This window comes from Rhinolophus sinicus, linkage group LG14, assembly GCF_036562045.2.
Source record: "Rhinolophus sinicus isolate RSC01 linkage group LG14, ASM3656204v1, whole genome shotgun sequence".
NCBI classification, from domain to species: Eukaryota; Metazoa; Chordata; class Mammalia; order Chiroptera; family Rhinolophidae; genus Rhinolophus; species Rhinolophus sinicus.
Genome location: NC_133763.1, coordinates 47,603,975 through 47,627,258, shown reverse-complemented (window position 1 = coordinate 47,627,258; position 23,284 = coordinate 47,603,975). Strand labels below are relative to the sequence as shown.

Sequence of the window (23,284 nt, the reverse complement as noted above, 5' to 3'; positions counted from 1 at the left end):
GGATTGAATAAATACACATAATTTACTGAGTACATACTCTATAAACGCTAGGAAAGATTATGGTTGCCTGGCTTGATGACGACAGATTCAAAGTCCTGTAGTTCTTACTGGGTCTGGCATGTTCACACAGCAGATGACACCGGAGCTCTCGGCACAGCGTTTCTGATATGAGACTGTCAGAGGGCTAATAACCCTCGTGATTTATTGTCTGCCTCGATCATTAGGGTTCTGTGGGAAGGTTCTCTGGGGATTTCCATACACCCATAGAATAGAGACCCATGGAATTGACTCTTTCCACTTACAAGTTTTAACAAGTGTGGGGTTGGGAAAGGTCAGTTTTCAGGGGGTCCCCCAAATGGATGAGGGAAACAACGGAGGCCCAAACTGGTTACTGATCCACCTCCACTGGCATCGCCAACGCTGCCCAAGGGGTGTGGATGTCTTAGCCCTTTTATTTTTTGGAAAGCTGCTTGTCAACACTTCTGAAGAGCAGTGAATGAGTGACTACCCTCTCACCTAGCAATGGCACTTCCAGAAATCTACCTCAGGGACATAAAACAGGCACAATGCTCTGTGTAAGTTGGTCCATCATGGCGGTGTATGTATTCTAAAGGAAAACGGGCGCACAGGTCAACTGCTAGGGAAAGAGTATGACAGAGTATTACAGAGACCATTTAACAATGGGCATCAAGTTAAAAGGAACAAAAAGTCAGGCTATAAAACAGCTGACTGTTGTGCTTCCATTGCTCCTCTGTGAAAGGGGGTGACCACACCCAACTCATAGCATCCCGTGAGCCTTAAATGAGCCTTAAATGAGTCACTGAGCCCAGTGGAGTGCCAGCCACCTACTTAGCATTCAATAACTTAGCTGTTATTATTAGCTCCCATGAGATAAGGGCTAGCCTTCCATTTTAAACAAGAAGGAACACGAAGGCAGAGCACTGAGGTAGCTAATCAGGGGACACAGGTTGAAACAAAAATGCTGTTCCAGCCTCAGGGGAAGCGGGTGTGGGTGTGACTCCCCCAGACAACTCCTCTCCCATTGTCACAGGCTCGCAGGACACCTCACGTTTGCAGAGCACCTCCCAGTTCTCAGCGCACACTCATGCATGTTATTGCTGCAAACCTCTCAGCAACCCAGTGACCCGAGCTGGGTAGAGAGTCGACATGCCCAGCGTGACAGAAACAGATTCAAATCCAGAAATCAACACTTAGAGGCTTTGTGAACCAAGGCAAGTCAACCTGAGGCCCTCAGATTTCATTTCTGTTGCTCTAGCCTCTTCCTGGAAGGGCTGTGCGGAGCAGACGTGGAAGTGTCTTTTCCACGGCACTACAAAGCCTGGTGCTAAGGGCCATGTTTTTCAGATGAGGAAACTGAGGCTTGACGGTATTAAAAAAAAAAAATCTTGCTCATGGTCCGGGGGGTTAGGCAAAGACAAAGTTGGGAAACCTTTCCAAAGTCCTAACCTTTTCTTTTGATTTTTTAAAATAGCTTTATGAAATGTAATTCACGTGCCATAAAATTCACCCCGTTAAACTTTCCAGTTCGGTGGTTTTTAGTATATTCACAGAGTTGTACCACCAACAATACAATTTAATTTTAGAATATTCTTATCACCCTAGAAACACTGATCCCATCAGCAGTCTCTCCCCATTTCTACCCCCCTCAACTCTCTGTTCCAGGCAACCACTAATCTACTTTCTATCTCTCTAGTTTTGTCTAATCTGGGCAATTCATATAAATGGAATTATACCATGCGGTCTTTTGTGACCAGCTTCTTCCATTTAGCATAATGTTTTCAAGGTCTAAGTCAAACAGGAACCAGAACTTCATGCCTTTCTGTGACTGAATAACGTTCCATCATGTGGATATTTTGTGTATCTGTTCATAAGTCCCAGACATTTGGGTTGTACCCACCTCTTGACTATTACGTACAATACTACCATGAACACTCGTGTACGAGCTCTGTGCAGACATAGGTTTTCAATTTTCGTGGGCACATACCCCGGAGAGGAACTGCTGGGTCACCTTGCTTTGCCATGTAATGTCGCAGAGATTCAGCCACCAGCGCATCACTGAACACTCCGGAGGTGCCATCACCTGGTAGTTTTCAGTCCACCTCCAGCTCCCAGGTCCTGACGTCTGGGTCCGTGGTTTGCTTCTATCTTCATCCCCAGCACCTGGCTCAGGGCTGCTGCTTAAATCACCTGAGACCAGGGACAGAAAGTTGTAATGCTTCTTAGTCATCGCTCTGCAGTGACCCTTGCGCAGTGAGTACAGCTGTGTCTGCATTAGGACAATGGTGTCAGTTGGTTAGAGGAAGGAACCCGCACTGCAGGGGCCTGGAGGATGGACAGACAAGCCCTCTGCCAGGAGGGGCACGGCCTGTTCTCCAAGCTACGTGACCCTTAGAAGTCATGGAACCTTTCTGAGTCTCAGGTTCCTTATCTATAGAATGGCTGCAATAATAGATCGGGGTGGCTAAGAAGTATTCTTAGTAAGGTGACCTTTCTGGTTTCGTCCTTACTTTGGCATTTGAGGGCCAGAGTGTAGAGAAGTGGAACACGCTGGCCTTCCCTCAGATCATACGTTGCTTCCCCACTGTAACCATATCTGGTAACCACACGTTATCGTCCCCAAATCAGATCACACTGTGTGGCCCTGAGCCAGGACACTGGAAATCCAGGTCTCGAGCTGCCATTCCTGTACCTTGTCTATGAGCGCTCCACACATCTGAACGGGGTCTCCTGAGGACAACTGTGGTCACTGTCCCTACCCCCGGCCTGCCTGAGCCCCAGCAGTGAGCACCTCGCTGGGCTAACCAAGCAGATGGCAGCTTCCCTGGGCCCCCAGTCCCCAGTCTCCATTGTCGCCAAGGTGATGCTGATCAGAGTAGAAAGCGGGGACCTGACTCTGCCAGGTCCATTAGTTGCTAAGTTGGAAGCTGCCCTGCAGCCTGGAGCCTGAGGGGCAGCCGACACCCACAGGCTCTGGGGAGGGCAGCTCCCTCAGAGCAATCGCGGAGGCCTCCGTGTTTGCTGGCCTGGTTCGGTTCCCACACGTGCTGGTTGCCCCAGCTCACCCAGAAGTACCCAGCCAGCCCTGCAGGGGAAACCTGGCTGGGGAAGACCCACCCCACAGCTCCTTCAGCAGCTTCCAGAGGCAGGGAACATGGTCTTCTGTTAGGCAGGCCCATAAGCCACCGCCCATCTCTAAACTGCTCCCCCACTTGCCAGCCACAGGGTCTAGAATTCATTTTCTGAGTACACACAGCGTTCCGGGCAGTGGGGTAGACCTTGGAGAGACCAATCACAGTCCCTGCCCAGTGGAACTCAGGCCAGCGAGGGCACTGACGAGTAAAAAGGAAATTACGATAGGGAATAACAAAAGCCATGATAGGGGTATGTGCAGGCTGATTTGGGAACCCACCTGGGGCTGACGCAGGACGGCTTCCTGGAGGATGGGTGCCACCTTGGATTGATTGGTGGGGGCTGTGTTGAGGGCTGTGAGGCCGTAGCCTGGCTCATGGGAGACAGTCTTGATAGATTAGTGATGTCTGTTACCTGTCACAGAGGGAGGATTTTGCCAGGGCTTGTGCCAAGTACTTACTCACCCTGTACTAGACCTTAGTATATGAGCAAGTACATCAGATTCTTTCTAAGGAACGGACAAACGGAACTCAGATTATTTTGATTATAACCAACCCTTATTGATTATTTCTTATATGTCAGGCATAACATTAGATGGTTTCACAACCTCCCTCTGAAGTAAGAACTATTTTTATCTCTATTTTCTTGATGAGGAAACTGACCTTTGGAGAGGTTAAATAACTTGCCCATAACCGCAGGCGTCAAATGTCAGTGCTGGAAGGAACCTCAGGGATCCCTGGCCTGAAAACCTTCTTTACAGATGAGGAAAAGGACGCCCAAGGTCGTTCAGAGCTGGAAGGTGGATGGTGAAGGGGGAGAAAAAGGCTCCATATCCAGCCGGCTTGGGGATGGGCCTGTGGAGGAGAAACAGGCATTGCTGAGAGTGGGACAGTGTGTCCACTAACTGCCCCACGGTATCCATGCTCCCTTTTTCACTTGAACAATCTAAGCTGGGCACATGGCCGCCCCACTAGAAACTACATTTCCCAGATGGCTTTGTGGTGGAGGAGCCACGTGAGAAAGTTTAGGTGAACAAGAACACTCCTGGGTCATCTTCCTAAAGACCTCTCCCCTTCCTGCTATCTGAGAATTGGTGACACATGGGGCTGTTGCTTGGCTACATCCAGATATGGAGGCCTCATGTGGAGAGTAGCAGAACTGCCCCACTACTGGTCCCTGGATGGCCTTGGGGCACAGAACTGCCCACTCAGGAGAAAAGAGAATCCTTGAGGGGCTCAGGTAGGTGGAAATATTCCACTTATGTAGCCATCTCAGAAGGGTCTGTGCCACTTCTGCCCTGAGTTAGTTCCCTGTATCCACCCCACTGCAAGGGGTCGGAAATCAAATCCTGCCTCATGCCTAGGCCGCCCTAGCCTGTGCAGCTCTCCCTGGAGCCAGTCCACTCCCCTGAGTCCTAGCACATGCGCACAGACCAGCGTGGGAGCGGAAGGGCCTCTTGGTCCCCCGGCCACGCACCCTAGTGGGTTCCAGGCAGAATGCAGGGCTGCGTGCCACCTGCCTTTGCTTTCCCAGCTCCCACCCAGAGCCTGACCCAGAATAGAAACTCAACCCCCAGGTGATGGGTTGATGGATGGAGAGGAGGCTGAGGGCACGTGATAAAACACAGGCCTCCGTCAGCTTCCTCCCCTGGTCCAGATGCAGCCAGGATAAATAACTCACCTGTAACCACAGATGTCAGATGTCAGTGCTGGATGGACTTGGGTTGTTCTAATTCAATTCCACAGATACTGACAGTCTGCCAAGCCCCAGGCACTTTTCTAGGCTCTTTAGGGCCACAGGAATGGATCAAGCACAGCTCCTGCTCTTGCTGGGGCTCTTGGTCTGGAAGGGAGACAAGTACCAAGGCCTGGAAGGACTGAGACAACTACCAAGGTCTGGAAAGACTGAGAAACAAGTACCAAGGCCTGGAAGGACTGAGACAAGTACCAAGGCCTGGAAGGACTGAGTCAAGTACCAAGGCTTGGAAGGACTGAGACAAGTACCAAGGCCTGGAAGGACTGTGATACAAGTACCAAGACCTGGAAGGACTGAGAGACAACTACCAAGACCTGGAAGGACTGAGAGACAACTACCAAGGCCTAGAAGGACTGAGAGACAAGTACCAAGGCCTGGAAGGACTGAGAGACAAGTACCAAGGCCTGGAAGGATTGAGAGACAAGTACCAAGGTCTGGACGGACTGAAAGACAAGTACCAAGGCCTGGAAGGACTGAGACAAGTACCAAGGTCTGGAAGGACTGTGAGATAAGTACCAAGGCCTAGAAGGACTGAGAGACAAGTACCAAGGCATGACCCATCCCCACTCCCCCAAGGGAAACAGCCTAAGTGCCACCAGACAGAAAGCTAGCCTGTGCTTTGGAAGCACTGAGGAGCAGTCATTTCTGTCTGCTCCAAGGTGCAGGGAGGATAGGGAGAGAGTTCGGAAGATTTCCTGAAGAAGTGGCAACAGGTGATCGAGGCTGTGACTGGTGAGTCCTGTTCCAGAAGGGTTTGGGAAGGGGGGACTCCAGGCAGAGGGACGTGCTTGAGCAAAGTACGAAGGCAGGAGTGTGAACGCCAGGCTTCAGGTCGCGTAGGCAGAGCCCAGAGGGCAGGACAGTTGTCTGCTGCTGCCTGCCTCTGGGTTCAGCTCAGGGAGAGGGGACCCTCCCCTCTGTCTTGCTGCAGAAGACAGGGCAGGCCTCACTGTTCTCCTGCTGTTTACCTTGGAAAGCCATTTGTTCTCTTTGGGCCGCAGCTTCCTCATCTACGGCTAAGGAACACCGAGCTGTGCTAAGCAGCAGCAAAGCCACCACAGGAGGAAGCTGTGTGGTGGTGTGCCTGTTGTCTTTGGGGTTCGGTGCCAGGTTCTGCTCTGTCCCAAGGGCCTCTGACACCTGTCAGGCTGGCTGGCTGGCTCCCTGAGGTTGCACCCCTGCAGTGGTGGGGGGGCTGAGGGTGGGGCTCCGTGTTCTCTCTGAAGGTGAAGTAGTGACGTCAGCCCGGCCCCTGTGGACATTTCCCACCGGCTCTCCCGCCTCTTCCCAGGCACAGGTGACAGAAATGTGCCCTGACAGCTGCACAGAGAAAGGGCCTTTGACTAATGGGAGCTGGCAGGGACTTGGTTTGATTTGTTGACTATAAAAATGTCAGCTCCTTCGGGCAGCTTCTTGAATCAATATTTGCTGTTCTGAGGCTGAATTCAGATGCGTGGTAATCCACAAGCCTGGCTTCTTCCGCCCTCACCTGGGCGAGGACTCGCACCCACAGATATTTGGCAGGGCCCCTCACAATCCAGATGCCCTCCCAGCCCAGTCCCGCAGAGGGACAGGCCTGGCAACGGGGTGGCCCAAACAAAGTTCACTAGGAAGCAAGGGCTTCTCCGAGTTTCATTTTGTTCATCTGAGGAATAGGCAGAATCGTAACCCCTACTTCCCAGGGTGTTGTGAAGCTCATGTAACAGGAAGGATGTATAAGGGTTTAATCGGTTGTCAAATCCTGCAGCCGAACGACAGAAATGACCACGGAGATGACGACAATGAGGAAAGCCATTTGCGAAAGTCTTCCCGGTGTTGCTGTTGGCTCGAGTTACCCTCTAGCCAAGTCTCACGGCAGTGATCTGAGAGCAAACAGATTCTGGGACTCTTCCTTGGGGACCTCTGCACCAACCACTGGTTCTCAACTCTCAGCAGCTGCCACCTAGGCCCCCTTCTGGTAGGGGGCCAGTGGAGTGTGAGTGGAGAAACATGGGGCTCTGAAGGTAGGGGGATCCTTGACTCCCCACTTAGTGCTGTGTGCCTTTTGGCCAGTTACTTAACCTCTCTGAACGTCAGGATCTCATCTCCAAGACAGCACAAGGCATACCCTGCAGAGTCGTTGTGGGGTTCAGAGCTAGTGTTCACAGAATGCCCAGCCGGGCACCTGGCCCTCAGTGGGTGCCTCACAAGCACTCGTTCCATCATTGGTGCCTCCTGGTCTAACATAACTCCTACCCTGACACGTGGGTCTGGAAATACCACCCTGGGCACCAGCCCGGACAACACCATCCCGAGAATCCATGAGGCTTCTTTGCTGGCACATAAGCTCCTGAGACTGCAGAGACTGCTTTCAAGGTACTCTGTCCCCTGCCTTGGCTTCTGATTTGGCATGGCTGTCAGAGCTGGCAAGCAGTTTGCAGGTTACAGGGCAGAGCCACCCCCGGAGCAGGTGGAAGCTGTGCGTATGATGCCAAGGGTGGCCTTGGAGTGAGGGGTACAGACTGGGTCTGACTCATACAGAACTAGCCTGCAGCTCATCAGCTTCAGGGCAGGTGGACACGGCCCCACAAACCTTCTCACCCACTGCTGTTTGCATGAAGTTTTGGGCAAAAGCCTCGTGTGCTAGAGGGAATAGAAAAAGGTGCACTTACTTCAGAAAAGGGAAGTTTCTTTAAAAGGTAAACACCCACTTACCCTAATTTGACTATATAGTAAATGACGATAAAACGGCATTCTCGTCTTTTATCATAACCAGCATTTGAAATACATTTTTAAATGGATCTTTGAACATTGAAGTTATAAATGTAAATGAAGAGTCAATTAATTCCGGAAGACTTGAAAAAGAAGAATGTGTTCCATTCCCTTTTCCCTTTCCCAAGAGGGCGATCATGTTTCAACGCAGAGAGCCATTCAGAGCCGTGGCAGGTTGCTTGGAAGGTATGCTCACCGACCCCTGCAAGTTCTCCACACGAGCTGCAAGTTTGAACTGGGTCCAGTGTCCTCCACGAAGAGACGAAAGGAAGGGAGTTTACCTGCTCGTCTCCTTGTCTCTGGTTTCTCATTTGATAGATACACGCCGTGTGAATTTATTCTCTTGCACTCCAGACTGCATTGTCCATTCTCTTCATGGGCTGCCCACTTGGGATACCAGGTCCCACACCCTGTGGCATCCAACCCTGGAAGTGATGGGAGGACACAAACTCTGGGCGACTGGCCGGTTGGCCCAGCTGCAAGAACAGACAGATGATGCTCGTGGAGTTTGTGTGTGATGCAGGGTTCTACACACTTATCGCCAACGTACCCTCAGCGCTCATCTATGCATCGAAAACTCCCCACGATCATTCAAACGCATTCTGTCAATTTCAGTGGCCTGGAGTTCTACGTCCGGCCCACTCTGAACGGGTCGCTAGCTTTCACTGTTGTCCCCAAATCTTCCTTTAGCATCGTTTGGAGATTTTCTTCCTCCCTCTGTTAGTGGGAACTCCTGTTTCCTGAATCTCACGTTTTCTTCTTTCTTGGTTTATACCTTCATTTTGGGAGAAGCCCTCTAAAGAAGTGGGGCGTTGTAGGTACAGGGTGCATACTAGGTCAATTTTTGCCTCAGTATTCAGCCTCAGCCTTAAGAAGGTTAAAAAAAAAAAAAAGCCAAATGCGTACTTCAACATAATTTCTGGCATCCATGAGTTTGTGACAATCAATAATCACGTGACCTTGAGAGTCAATATCATATCCAATTACTACAAGAATGTCAGTACCATGGATGTCGTGCCATTCAGATTACCATTAATATTACAATATTCACCTTCAAATACAAGTCATCATTGTAGTTATATTTTGGAGTGAGAATCCCCTTGTGAACTTCATATGGTTTAATTCTATAAATACGTGAACATAAATGTATGTCAGACTCTGGGTGGTGAACACACAATGGGATTTATAGATGATGTAATACAGAATTGTACACCTGAAATCTATGTAATTTTACTAACAATTGTCACCCCAATAAATTTTTTAAAAATGTATGTCTAATACTGCAAAAGTGAAATGCTACTATAATTAGTTATTTTATGTACAAAAACAATTATGAGAAACATTTGCAAAGTTGAATACATAGGAAACAGATTCTCAGCTGAGGTGAAGGGTAACATAGAGTGGGTTAGTTAGATAATTTTATGAAGAATGTTTTGAACCAAAAGTATTAATAAAAAGCTAAGTACCACAAGAAGAATAATAGGGGTTAGATAACATAATTTGGATCATTATAGAATGGTTTGATGTCCTAGCATTCATAAAACTAACAAAATAAACTTTAAGAGCTACACTTAGCTGTTTGTTATTTAATTCCATTTAGGCCAAAGGTATTTCCAGAAAATTTGTCATGGCTTGTGAGGATATGTGTTGTCCCCTCAACATTTCATAAGAAGGAAAAAACTCCAAAACCATGTACAACGCATTGCATCATAAATCATCTTCAATCTAGATATAATAAAGATATAATAAAAAAGAATTGTTGAGGAAAAAATGAGGTAAACTAAACACATTTTCTTCTCACCAGGCTAGTTCTTAAAATATTGCTTCTGTCCCATTCTTTTTTTTTTTCGAATTACATTCATGTTAGACCTTTTTACTGTTTCATAGATTTCTCTAATATTTCCTATCTTTCTCTCTCTCTCTCTCTGCATTTCAGTATGGGTACTTTCTATTAACAATATCTTTTTAGTCATGAATGCTCCCTTCTGCTATATATAATCTGCAGTTAAAGTCATCTATGTAATACTTAATTTCAGTTATTTTGTTTTTTTTAGTCTTGTAATTTCCATTTGACTCTTTTTACAGGTTTCAATTCTCTGGTGAAAATCTCCATCTTGTCTTCTGTTCTTAAAAATACCCATCAACGATTTTTAAAATCATGTCTGATAACTCCAATACATGGCTCATCCATGAGATTGTTTATATTGTTGTTGTTTTTTCCTCTTGGATTTTAGTTATGTGGTTCTATTTGGGGAAGACAGTCTCAAAGAATGATGAAACTGACAGAAGACATATTCATAGAATAAAAAAGCTAATCTTGTAGTTAACCATAGAAAAAATCATAATGATTTAGGAATCCGAAACAAAAAATTATGTATACACCTTAAGTTGTACATTCAGAATGTAATTACAGCAGCATATCTGAACAGAATTACAAGCTGAAGCAGAAAAGATAGTGGGCCATTTTCATCATTCTTCTTCAGCTAAAGACAAACTACATAACTTTGGAATCGTTCTGTCACTTACTTACATGGGACAGCCAAACAAGATGGGACGGTGGCTTTACATCTTAAAAGACGACTTGAATTTTTTTTAAAAAATGACTTACTATTATATGTGTCAGGTAATAACCCCGTGTTAGTAGGATTTGCTAACACCCACAGATTGATTATGGAAAAGTTAATTCACTTGGTAGAATCTTCTGTAGAAGTAACTGAAATGATGGACCTTGAGAGGCAACGTTTCCTTAAATCACGCCTGTGAAAAAGATTCTCCTTTCATTTTTCTCTAGAGAAGATGCTGAAATTGGTGTGTATGCTGTCACATCTTAGATACAGATGGGAATTTGGAACAGATTTTGTTACTCAGAAGTCTAGTTCTGGTACTTTTTTCCACACCTGTTTATCCAAGGTTTCAAGAAATACACATTTGTGTGAGAACAAAAATCTGAAGTTTCTTGATGAAAATATTCCAACAGCACAAAAGCTCAATTTGTGGGACAGCTTCAATCAAACTGCAGCATCTTCGTCAGCAACCAAATCTCGAAGGAGGAGTTGACAAGGAAATGAGCACTACCTTGGTTACTGTAGAGAAAAGAAAAGGTGAATAACTTGGGTCAACAGCACCGTCAGTGAGTGGTACCTTGTGCTGGCAGGGAGACACTGAAAACACCAAGGAGACATGTCACCTCAGTGAAAGTAAGCATGTGTTGGAATGACAAATATAATGGCCATTGGAGGACTCTAGCAACGTGAAGTGCTGACAAATGACTGTTCCTGCATTATAATGCTGAACTTGACCAATCGACCTCTAAAACTTCCAATAATAAAAATATATTCGTAAGTAAGCGTTTTAAAACTTTTAATAATAAAAATATATTCGCAAGTAAGCTTTAAAAATAAAAAGACACATGATTTATACTCATGTGTCTTGGAAGTGCATTCGATGATGGTGATTTTTGGCTTCAGCCAAATACTGGTATTATTAGCTGGGCCATTTTGCAGCATCTCTCATTAGGTGGTAAATTTTTAAGACCTTGTTCATCTGAAAATGGCCTTAGGTTAGCCCCATGCTTGATAGTTTGGACAAATGTAAAATCCTTATTTGTTGGGAAAAAAATCTTTCCCATAGAATATTGAACGGTCCATATGTTCTCGTTTCCAGGGTTATTATTGAGGAATCCCAGTCCTTTCTGATTCCTGATCTTTTTTATATAATCTTTAGCACCCCTGACTCTCTTCAGAAGCTTTTCAGACTGTTGTTGTTCAGAAATGTCAGTTTTTGTTCAGTGTTCAGAAATGTCAGTTTTCAGATATGTAGTCTATTTTGACCTTCTGTGATGGGTATTCAGATTAAATTCATGTATATACAGAGGGTGCCCCAAAAATGTATGCACATCTTAAGAATGGAAAAAACTGTATCAAAATCGTAATACTCAATATATATACTGACAACAAAAGATGAATACAAGTCACATTTGACTTCTGCAATTACAAGAGGCGCTCAAAGGGGTTACCCTCAGTGTAATTTTAATACAGTTTTTTCCTTTCTTAAAATGTGTATACTTTTTTTGGCACCCTCTGTAGATATTTAGTTTAGGGAAATTCTCTTTATTTCTTTGAGGAAATCCTCTTCTATTTTCTTTCAGTAACTACTATTGTTAGGGTGTTAGTCTTTTTCTCAGGAACTGCCTTCTGTTGCTTGAGAAATCTACTGTTAAAATCTAAATGCGAGGTTTTATATTTATCTCAACATTTTCCTTATTTGTTGGAAAAAAAACAAACCTCTTTCCATAAAGAAGAAGGAAGACTAGTGGGTGGGGGTGGGTGGAAACAGAGGCTGCAGTTGGCCAGTTTCTCTTCCACTGCCTGCCTCTTATTATCAAAACAAGTTCGAACCTGACAGCGGAAAGAGAAACTGGCCTCACACCAGACAACCCGGTTTCCATTCTCAGCGTTGCCACTTACCATTGAGCGATCTTGGGCAAGCCACGTCACTTTCAGGGTTGCTGTCCCCTCATTTGTAAACGGAAATGTGAGAAAGACTAGCTGCCCAGCCTAAGAAAACAATAGGATCTGCTTCTAGGGTGAGGTGTGAAGAGCGTGCGAGAGCAGGGATGTGCCGTCAGCCAAGCGTTGGTCAAGTGGGAGACATTTTTATGGCAAATACCATCCGAGTTGGTAGTTTGAAGATAGGGTGTGTGTGTTTCTCTCTCTCTCTCTCCCCCACAGTGTTTTTCTAGTTTCTGAGGGAGCAGAGCTTCAAATGACAATTCCAGAAATAGGTTTTCAGTGTGATGATGTGACAACCACCTCCCTCAATGGCCGGATTAGAAGGCCCGGACTGCCCAGAGCACTGACGATGGCACTTGTGCGTGAAGGTCAGCCTCTCCCAGTTCCGGCTAGGCCTTGATGTCCAGCCCAGAATTCAGACCTGGTTTTGGAACAGGTGCTTACATTTCCCTGTTTGAGACCAGAGGCCTGTGGCTGCCATTTTGACTTTAAGAGCATGGCCAGGTTTGGCTTTATCTTGGGATAACCGAGAAGTCTTTTTCATTCCCAGCCCACCCTGCCTGTTGCTCGTATCACAACTCGGGTCCTTATCGTTTCTACCCTGGACTGTGGTGAAGCTTCGTAATGATACCTTCTGCCTCCTGTCTTGTCCCTCCACAGTCTGCTCAAGGCAGTGTCACCTTTATAAAACGCAAGTCTGATCGGTCACACTCTGATCAGTTAAACCCCGCAGGGGTGGCAGTTAACTTTGGCATGTCCTTATTCTTTAGTCCCACCTTGTGTAAATGGCATGTCACTGTTTTATTTTAACCTGGCAATGTCTGTTATTCCTCATTCTTGTCTTAAAAAAAAAAAAAAAAAGAACTGATCAGTTATTTCCTTTATTTCATGTTTTCCCCTCTCTCATTTCATGTTTGAAATGTTTGCATGCTGTTTTTTTCTTTTCTTTTTTTTTTTTTTTACTCTTTTCATGGTTACCTTCAAAAATTTACTGTACATATTGCACCTAAAGTCTTAAAGCTGAACTGTATCTTCCGCCCTCTCTTGGAATTTAGCTCCATTTCTGCCGCCCTGAACTCAGATAGTGCTGTTTAGAATAATTTTTAACTCGGCAAAAGGCATTTTTGTGTGTATTGATATAGTTAGCATTTATTTGTTTATCATTGTTGCTGGCATATTATAACATCCTGCTGGCATCATTCTCTTCCTTGAAGTTTATTCTTTAGAATCGTTTTCTTGGTGGTAAGTGTTCTCAAAATTGTTTCCTGTAAATATTTTGCCCTTACTCTTTGCTGAGTACAGAAATCTAGATTGACAGCTATTTTTGCTCAGCCCTTTATGGTCCATCTTCTGGCTTCTATTTTGAGAAGTCAGCTGTCATTCTAACTGTGCTTTTTAAGTTGTCTGTCTTTTCTTTCTGGCTGGTTTCAAGCTCTTCTCTCTGTCTTTGAATGTTCTGCCACTTCACTACAACGTGTCTAGGCCTGGATTTGTCTTTAATTATCCTGCTTAGGATGTGTTATACTTCCTGGATCTGCGGGTATTCATCTGTGTTTGTCATCGTTTCTGGAATCTTTTTAATATCACCTCTTCTCCATTCTCTCTCTCTAGTCTCTTTTCAAAACTCCAATGAGACACGAGGCCTTCTTATTCTTTCTTTGTGTCTAACTTCTCTTTCATTTTTTCCATGTTCTTGTATTTCTTTGTTGCATTCTGAATAAATTCTCTTTCAATGTGTCTAATCTTCTGTTTCATCCATTGAATGTGATTTTCATTTCAGTGGTTACGTTTTTCTTTCCTATAATTTCAATTTGTTTGTTATTCAAATCTGTTTGTCATTTTTGTTGGTTTTTTTGCAGTAAACTTATCTTTATAATTGCATCCTTGTTTGGGATAAGATCGGAGGCAGGGTCAAAGAACAATTCATAATGAAATTTTTCAATTACTCAGATCTAAATGATAGCTAAATTGCCACATATATCAAAACTTGTGGAATGCAGCATCGGTGATGTTTGAAAACTTTTATATCCTTAACCACTTCCATCAGAAAAGAAGAAAAGCTTAGAATTAATTAGGTAAGACCGAAGAGTTTAGAAAAAGAACAGAAAGCCCAAAGATAGTAGAAGAAAGTAAATAATAAAGGTACGAGTGAAAATTATGAACTAGAAAACAAAGACAAAGGGAATGAACACAGACAAAAGTTGGTTCTTTGGAAAGAGTGATCGATACTCATGGTCCTCAACCCACAGTCTAGCGTTGCTCCTCACCATTCCACTGAGATTGCTCTGGCAAAGGAACGTCTAACAATTTCCTGCATACCAAATCCTAAGGAACTGTTAGTCCTCATCTAATTTGCCTTCTGCACGGCAGTGGGTATTGCTGACGCCTCTCTGAAGTCCAGACCCAGGCCTCCCAATTGCCTGCTCAGTAGCTCCACTCAGGTATCTAATGAGCGTTTTAAATGTGTGTCCAAATTTCCGCCCTGTAAGTCCCCTGCCTCCAGCCTGGCTCCTGTTGCTATTCCCCTCCGTCAGAAAGGTCAATTCTATTTTTTTTTTTGGTGTCTCAGATTGAAAATATTTCAAAAGTTGTCCTTCTCCTCGTCTTATACTTTTCAAGTTTGTTCTCAACCCCACAGCAACAAACATCTCTTGAAAACACCTATCAGATCATCAAATGCTCCAGGAACCTCCCACCATCCACAAAACACAACCCGATGCCTTGTGCTGGTCCCCCCTGACTGGGCCCCTGCTTGCTTCTCCATCTGAGTTTTCTCCCCTTCACCTGCCCATTCATGCCGCTCCTACCAGCTGGCCATCCAACATGTTTCTACCCCAGGGCCTTTGCACTTATCACTCCCTCTGCTTGGAACACTCTTCCCCCAGAACTCCCAGGCTCACTCTGCCACTTCATTCAGGCCTTTGCTCCATTTCCACCTCCGAGAAGCCTTCTCCAACCCCATATTTGGAATGGCACACGTAGGTCTTCTCCCTCTGCACTATTTGTCCCCTGCCCCCTATTTTATTTCCAATTACAACATCACTGACATGATGAAATACGTATGTGTTCATCTGTCGGTGTCTGTTACCCATCCCCTCCCTACTGGAATGCATGCAAATTGTTGGGGCTTTGTCTGTGTTACTCATCACTGTATCCTCATGGCTAGAACATCCTGGAGCTCAATAAGTATTTGGTGAATGTCTGAATGAATGCCTCAGTGAATGAATAAGTAACCTGGGCTGGGAAAACAAAAAGAGGGGCAGGACAGACCGAAGGGGGTGCAGACTTGCGGGGGTTGTTTTAACTCTCTGCGGCCGCCTTCTTCAGGAAGCCATGTGATGTTACTCTCTGCCCACAGCACGTCATACCTTTTGACGGCATTTATCACTCCACCTTGTAGTTTGGATATGTTTAGACTGGGATCTTCTGGAGAACAGTACTATATCGTCTTCACCTCTGCAGCCCTGGAGCCTAGCTGGGCACCTGCCCTGTAACAGATGCCCGCTCAATGTCTGTTGAGTTGAATTGAACCCGCACTGGCTACATTCACTCTAATTGAAAATGGCTTTAGCCTAATTGTGAGCTGAGTCACTTCTGCCAAAGCAAACCAGATTTGAAATGTAGTGACAGAAAAACCTAGGCAGGTCAAAGCCCTTTCCAGGGCTTTTCCTGACTTTCCTGATTCAAAGAAGAAGTGAAATATAGTGATAGGTCCTTGAGGGTAGGGACTAAATATAACTAATCTTTGTTAACCCTCCAGTAACTCAGCGCTAATGCTTACAGAATGTGCTTTGTAAATAAACAAATGTTGCATAAATGAATTTTAAAAAAAAACGTTTGTTTTTGTTTTTTGCTTCTTAATTTGCAAATTGTCTCCAAGGATAGTCTCTAAGACCCTTTCAAGAGAGATCTAAAAAAAAAAAAAAATTCTAGCTTCTTTTAAGAGGAGGCTGTTGATTCGTTGGCCTAAGCTGGTGAAAACCCAGGAAGCTGAATTCAGTGGCGGGTGGCTTTGCCCCAGGCACCCTCTGCCCTCCTGATTTTGCTGCAAAACCAGGAACCATGTCAACCCAGGTCTCTTCTGGCATCTACTGGCTCCTGGAAAGACCACGGAGGACTCTGACTCTTTGCTCTTATTTTTCAAGAAACTCTGCCGCCCCCTGAGCATAAGCCGCAGGCAATGGGGGGGAGCTGGGCTGTCCCTGTCCAGGCGCCATCCTCCGTCCTCCCCTCCAAGGGGGAAAGGTCTTGTGAGCTCAGTGTGTAGTTGACCTGGGCCCTCAGCCGGAGCCGGGCGGACAGAGAATGTGGGTGGAGGAAGAAGGAAAGGATTAGAGTAAGCGAGAAGGACCGCGTGCCCTATAAATCACAGATGTTTGCCAAGTGGAAAAGCACCCAATCCTCAGAATGTTTCCTGTTGTGTTTCTTGGAAACATTTCCTCAACGGGGTACAATGAAGTATGCCATCTCTGCCCAACCCAGGTGCGAGCCGCTTCCCTCTGGGCTGCCGTTCCTGGTACTTGGCCTGAAGAGTGCCGGGCCCTGAATGCCCAGAGGGGACTGCACGCAACGGTTACACGGGTGCCCTTTCAAGAGCACGTCCTCCACAAGCCTGGGAGGCTTCCAGCATCTCCTGTCCTCGTCTTACGCATGAGCGTTTCAGGACTGCACCCGGACGTCACGACTCCTGCCAGACACCGTGCAGGCACAGATCCTGGAACGTCGGGGCCACGTGGGCCACCCGCTCCAGGGCTGTCTCCTCTGGTCCCCCGACGGAGGTGGCTCGTGGTTCTTCTGAGGTCCTGGTTGGGTGCCAACCCCGGTGGGCCACTCAGAGCTCCGGCCCGACTCACCCACCCTTGGCAACACCACGCGTGGACCAGGAAGTGGAAGAAGAGGCCCACCCAGCTCTGATCCCTGTCCCTTTTCCAGTGGGCACTGGCCTCTCAGGGAAGGCTGGCTTCATGCTGTAAGCCGGGCCGGGGCTCGGGGCTCAGCCCACAGGCGGGCTGTCGGCCATTGTCAGGGGCGGTGCTGCCTAGTGGTCAGGAGCGTGTGCGCTCGCCTTTCACAGGACCGTGGGGAAGCGCCCTGGCCTCTCCGAGGCTCAGCTTCCTCATCTGAAAAATGGGAGTGCTCACAGCGCCTGCCTCATGCTTTGTGATGAGGAATCCACGAGCTGGTGTTTGTAATGGGATGAGCACGGTGCCCGGCATTTTAAAAGGGTTTGGAATACAAAAGCCCTGCTGTTAAGCTGACAGACAAGAACCTGCGTTGTAGAGGATTTACGGTCTCCACGGACGCATGGCCCCCGCCCTCCACCCATGACAACCTCGGCAGACAGGGAGGTGTTGAGCAAGGCTGCAGCCAAGAGCCCATCTGTGAGTAAAGCCCCAGCCCAGGCTCCCATCCAGCAGGACAGTTGTTAACAAAGCAAGGATGGTCTGAGCCCCAGCTGGTTGGGCTTTGTGATGCCATGTGGAGCAAGCTATTTAACCCCCACAGCCACCCCCACAGGGGTATTATGAGCCCATCTTTCAGATGAGAAAACTGAGGCTTGGAGATATTAGATTGGTGGCTCGTGGTCACACAGTGAATACATGCCAGACCTGGGATTTGAGCTCCAAGTGTTTGACTTGGTAGGAATAGCTGCCTTTCTGGTGGCTGCTGCTTGCCAGCACATGGATGGCCTTGTAAGTTTTAGGGAATCCCTTCCGACGTGAGTCTCAGTGAGCAGAAAGCTCCTTCTCTCTGCTAGCCAGAGTGAGCAACTGGACCCCTCCTCACTGTTCCGCCCCAAACTTCAAACCTCGCCTGAGGCCGCAAAGCAAGGGGCCACACAGAACAGGTGTGCGATGGTCCCACCGGGGAGGCTGTGCCCAGCAGTGGCCCCTGCCCTGGGCTTCCTGCGGCCTGGCTTCCTGAACCTATGGGTCCTACTCATTCTCCAAGCCTGTGCCTCTGGCTCTCTGCAGACGGTCTGGGCCCCCATCCGTCCGTCGGTCTGTCTGTCTGTCTCAAACATCTCTTAGGCTTAAGTAGCCAGCCCTGGTTCCTGCTCTGTGCACTGAAGACCACTGACACACGGGTCCAACGCACGTCGGGCTGCTCCTCAGGGACCAGGTCTGGACTAGGAAGAGCAGGTGAGTGCTGCTTGGGGCACTGTGTGCAGGGCGGGGGTGGCGGTACCCCTGGCCTCCCCTTTTCTGGCTTAAAATGCCCTTTGGTTAAGCGCAGGAGTATAGGGGGTCCCGCTGGCCTCCATCAGCGGTAGTCAAGTGGGGGTCGACTCCAGCATGGAGAGGCGGGGGCCAGCCCAGGTCATCAAGCACACCACGTCTACCCCTCTCAATAGTCACAGAGTGAAACACCTCCCACACGCTCTCACACAGTGGCCCACACGTATGATGCCTGCTGCACGATACCCCCTCCTCCTGCCTGTTGTAAGCACACGTCCTGCCTGAGTCCTCTCCCTACGGTGCCTACAGCACGCCCGGCAGTGTCCCATGAATGCATGGACATTGACAGACCGGGCGTTCAGGTGGCTGACTGGTTTGGCGCCCCTCTTGGGCACAGCGAGGAATTCGGTATCCCAGGTGTTTCTTCCCTTGGATGAAATGCCTGCGGGCCAAAGGCAGCTTTGCAAGTGGGGCTGACTTCTCTGGGTTCACTCCTCCTAGGTTTGGGTCTGACGATCAATCCCTCGGTAGCTTTTCGTTTTTAAGTGCCTTAGAAAAGGTTTCTCTTTTAAAGATCTCATTTGGCTTTTTAAGGTATCCTCAGGGTGAGAGCTGATAAAGTCCGGAGGCGACATTATTAGTCTAGTTTGACAGATGATAAAATGTCTCCCTAGTCCTTCACACGCCAACTTTTCCAATGAAACTGTTCCTTATCCTTTTTGCCATCTTCTCCTTTCTCCTTAAATCCCAACGCCACCTGCCCATTCCCCATCTTAACTAACAGTCCCACTTTTTATGTCACTGAAAAAACAAGCCATCAAAAGAGAACTCACACAGGCTTCCATCTCCCAACACTCTTTTACCCTCACCTCTTCCCATGTCTGCTTCCCACCTGCCCTCTTGTAAAGAGTAAACTTTCCACGCGAGAGGCAGGGGCCTTCCCCTGTGCACTGACCCCACACCCACGTAGGGACACGACTCCCGCAGCTCTCCTTTCTCCCACATCATCAAACTTTCCCTCTAGGCTGGCCATTCCCATCAGACTATAAGCGTGGCACAGTATCTCCCTCTAAAAGAAAATCTTTTTTTTTTCTAATTGGGGAATATTGGGAAATAGTGTGGTTTTCCAGATGTCAAGTCGTTGTTTTTCATTCTAGTTGTGTGTGGGGGGGAGGGGGGGAGGGGGCGTGGCGCAGCTCAGCTCCAAGTCAAATCATTGTTTTCAATCTAGTTGTGGAGGGCACAGCTCACTGGCCCATGTGGGACTCGAACCGGCGACCTTGGTGTTATGAGCGCTGTGCTCTAACCACGGAGCCAACTGGCTGCCCAAGAAAATCTTTTCTTGATTCCATGTCTCTTATGTTTATGCTCCTCACTGCAGCAAAACTCCTTAAACAGCTGTTGACACTGCCTCCACCTCTTCCCTTCCCATTTCTTCTTGAACCCACTCTGCCCTGGCTTTTGTCCCACTGTTCCACAGAGAGCACTTTTTGTCAAGGTCCCCGGGATCGGCCACGTCTGACAGTCAGCTCTCAGTTCTCGTTTTCCTTGACCTGCCAGGGGCAGTGTCTCACTGCGGCCTTGCTCAGCCACTTTCTTCACTCAGGTTCGGGTCCTCGTCCCACATCGCTGGCCTCTCGTCCCACAGACCTCTAGACCGTGGCCTGCCTCAGGGCTCAGCCCTCGGATGCTTTCTTTCCTCTCTCTCTGCTAAGTGACCTAACTCCCCAGGTGATCCCAGAAAGTCTACATGGCTGGATGCTGCTGCTGATCCAAATGTCTGTCTCTAGCCCAGACTCTCCCGAACTTCAAGTTCACACAGCCAACTAGTTACGCTCCGTGCCCACTCAGCTGTCTAATAGGAATTACAAAATTAATATGCTCAGCAACAAATTCCTAATTTCACCCTAAATCTTAAATATATTTCCTTTTCCTAGAATATCTTTCCCTTGTTTGTTGCCACTGGGTTCTGACCACATCCAACAAACTTTTCCTTCCTCAAATGTTACTCAAATGCTTCCTCTCTGAGAGCTCCAACTAGGATGGCTTGGATTCCTCTGGACTACAGAGCTGCTTCCACCAAGTAGCTCTGTCTACTCCAAAAAGGACAGTTCCGGCCGCAAACCTCAGCCTTGCTCAGATAAACTCACCTTTCTTGCTTCACAGAATCGGGAGACTTATAGTCAGGCCTCGTAATCAGTAATTACGTGGCTGTCACCCCGACCTTACTCTCCCCCACCAGCAGTTTCTCTCTTGTCACATTCAGTACACACGTTTACTAGAAAACACAATTTCTGGTTTGCCAGTCTATCCTCTTGTAGCCCAGAAGACCCCCAGGTTAAATATCATAGGTGGTTCTGTTATCTCCAGCGCCTTGTACAAGTCTTAGCACAAACATGCTCAATAAATGTGTAAAGAAAAAACAATTCCGAAAGGACTCAGGCAGCGTTGTGTAACGGTGAGCAATTACAACTGGATTTACAAAGTGTCCTTATGTATTATGCCACAACACATCTATTGTCCTATGTGGGCTAAAATCATTTGCCGGGGCCAAAAGATCACTTTTCTAAGTCTGTCTTCTGATACAAGATAGTTTTCGTCTGGTACTAACTTTTACCTATTAGTTCAAAGTCTTTGTAAAGGAAGAGAGGTCATGGTGGGAAGGAAACGGAAGTGTTTTTAAGGCAATATTTGTCTTCTGTTTGGCAAACATTTCATCACTGACTTGGTTTGAACGGGGCCCGAGCCCCTGGTGGCAGCACCGTGTGCTGAGGTCCCAGCCGTGGGTTCCAGCCAGTCCTTGGGCACAGGCTTACCTCAGCGGAAGCGCTGTGGTGTCCCTGTGCCAGCCAAAGTCACGGGGTCCTGACAGCCCAAGCAAGAGGCTTCCCTGCATCTCTAGCCTTCCAGGCTCCAACCATCTGAAGATTAAAAAGAGAGAGGGAGAGACAGAGAGAGCGAGAGAGCAAGAGAGAGAGAGACAGAGACAGAGACAGAGAGACAGAGAGAGACAGAGGAGAGAGAGAGAGAGAGAGAGAGAGAGAGAGAGAGAGAGAGAGAGAGAATTAGTGCCCTCTGGTGGCACACATTTCTGGCTTCTTATTGCTGAACTGTTTCAAAACACTGCGCCCATGCTAATGTGTAGTGAGTCATCCAAAGTTTTGATAAGTATTTTTGAAAGCTATTTCCAGGGAAAATAACCTCTTCCTAAATAACAGTCATGTTCAGAATCTCATGGGCTTTTTGGTATTGGTGGACAATGGCACCCGACTTTCAGAAGGGAGAGCCACTCCTGGGCACCTTGGTGGGTCCCCCTGGGCCAAGAGCGATGCCGTCTCATGCCCTGAAAAGCACCGCGTGAGAGGTTTGTTTTACGGGTCTCAGGGAAACGGATGTCCCTTCAGTTCCAGGCTAGTCTGCCCACCTGCGCTGTGGAGCTCAGACCGCTGCTTTCAGGTATCTTAGCTTTACCAAACATCTCATTTCCCGTTACCGGCAAACTCTACTTTCTCTAAAAATGTAGTTAGTTCAATTGTCAGTGACCTGGAGACTCTTTCTTGATTATCCTCTCCCCTCCCCGACTTAAGCTCGAATAGATGCTACTTCTCCTCCACCCTTGTAATATAGAGCGCATCCGTCTATTAGAACGTTCCTCACAATATTAAGCGGGCAGCTCCCTGTAGGAGGGTAGACATCTTATTCTGGTTTCTATATGTTTGAAGCTTCTGGAAACAGTAGGTGAAAAGTTCAATAAATGTGTGTGGAATACGACCACCATATGTATCATCTTATGAATCACATTCACATTTTCTAGTCCAGGTCCCTCGTCTTTATAGAAAATACACGGAGGTTCAGAGAAGTTGAATAATTTGCCTGACGCCTTTCAGTCAGTCAGGGGGAGGTGACTGGGCTGCAATTTGGGACTCCGGACGAATCAGAGACCCCTGTTCCTTCCACTAGATCCTCCTGGCAGACTGTGCACTGTGTGTTTCCCACAGTTGCATAAAAAGGATATGGTGCCATATCATTTTTTTAATGTTTAGACTTTTTGTAGTATCTAAGGCTTTGATTATTTTTTTTTTAATAGAAAATACCGAATCAAGAGAAATGGACTATAATCACCCTTAAATGGGGCAGCCTGGTCTGGTGGAGCGTGTTGAGGGGTAAGAACTAGGTTTTTATTCAACTGTTATTTAAGCTGTTAAGTAGACTAAAAAGTGACTTGGATACTATGTTCTTTAAGCAGCTGACAATCTAGTAGAGGACATTAAAGGCGTGTCCGCAAATAAATGTGATACATAGTAAGACAGCCGAGAACAGGAGTGATGGATGTACACATGTGGAAGAAAACACTCAAACTTAGGGAACTCAGGGAAGGTTCTTTAAGTTTCATTGCGTGAGAACACAAACGATGAGTAGGATTTTGAGAGAAGTAAAGACATTTCAGGCGGAAAGAGTAAAGCTTTAAGAAGACTAAAATTTGCAGAGGTATTTAATATATATCTCAATAATTTATTCCTGGAATGGCAAATGGCAGAACAAGGAGAAAATCCTTTCCCCCAAAAGGAATAAAATGGAGAAACATCCTAGAAATTGAGCAAAGGCATACAACAAATCAAGACGCAGTTATTGAAGAAAAATGATTGACCCTTGGGGTAAGAAGGGCGAGTCTATGGCATTTCAGCCCATGGCTAGTCCCGTTCCTTTCCGGTTCCATCAGCTCGGCAGTTCTCCCAGGGCCGAACAAGCTGGGCGGGGATGACTTCGTTTGGAGTGAAGCATAAGAAAACTCCATTCCCCAGGCGCGGTTGGAAACAGAAGAAATCTTAGTGGCAGATGAATAGCAACTGTGACTACGGCCAGTGTGACAATTCCATTCCAGTTGGAAGACCAACAGATTGGCAGAACGGCCAGAAATTGAACAAGGAGACCGATCCA

General features: G+C 47.0%; 1 long non-coding RNA gene across 2 annotated transcripts; it reads right to left on the bottom strand.

Annotated features, from left to right (window-relative positions):
- Positions 1 to 1,678: 1,678 nt before the first annotated feature.
- LOC109446806 (uncharacterized) lies at positions 1,679 to 21,257 on the bottom strand. Of its 2 annotated transcripts, none has more exons than XR_012491746.1 (5): positions 21,163 to 21,257; positions 4,831 to 4,992; positions 3,813 to 4,004; positions 3,431 to 3,564; positions 1,679 to 2,208 (listed from the first exon to the last, which is right to left on the bottom strand). It is a non-coding gene; the product is annotated as an uncharacterized LOC109446806 (long non-coding RNA). The 2 variants fall into 2 exon arrangements; XR_002137273.2 differs by lacking the exon at positions 21,163 to 21,257 and adding an exon at positions 5,874 to 9,507.
- Between the last annotated feature and the right edge of the window lie 2,027 nt (positions 21,258 to 23,284).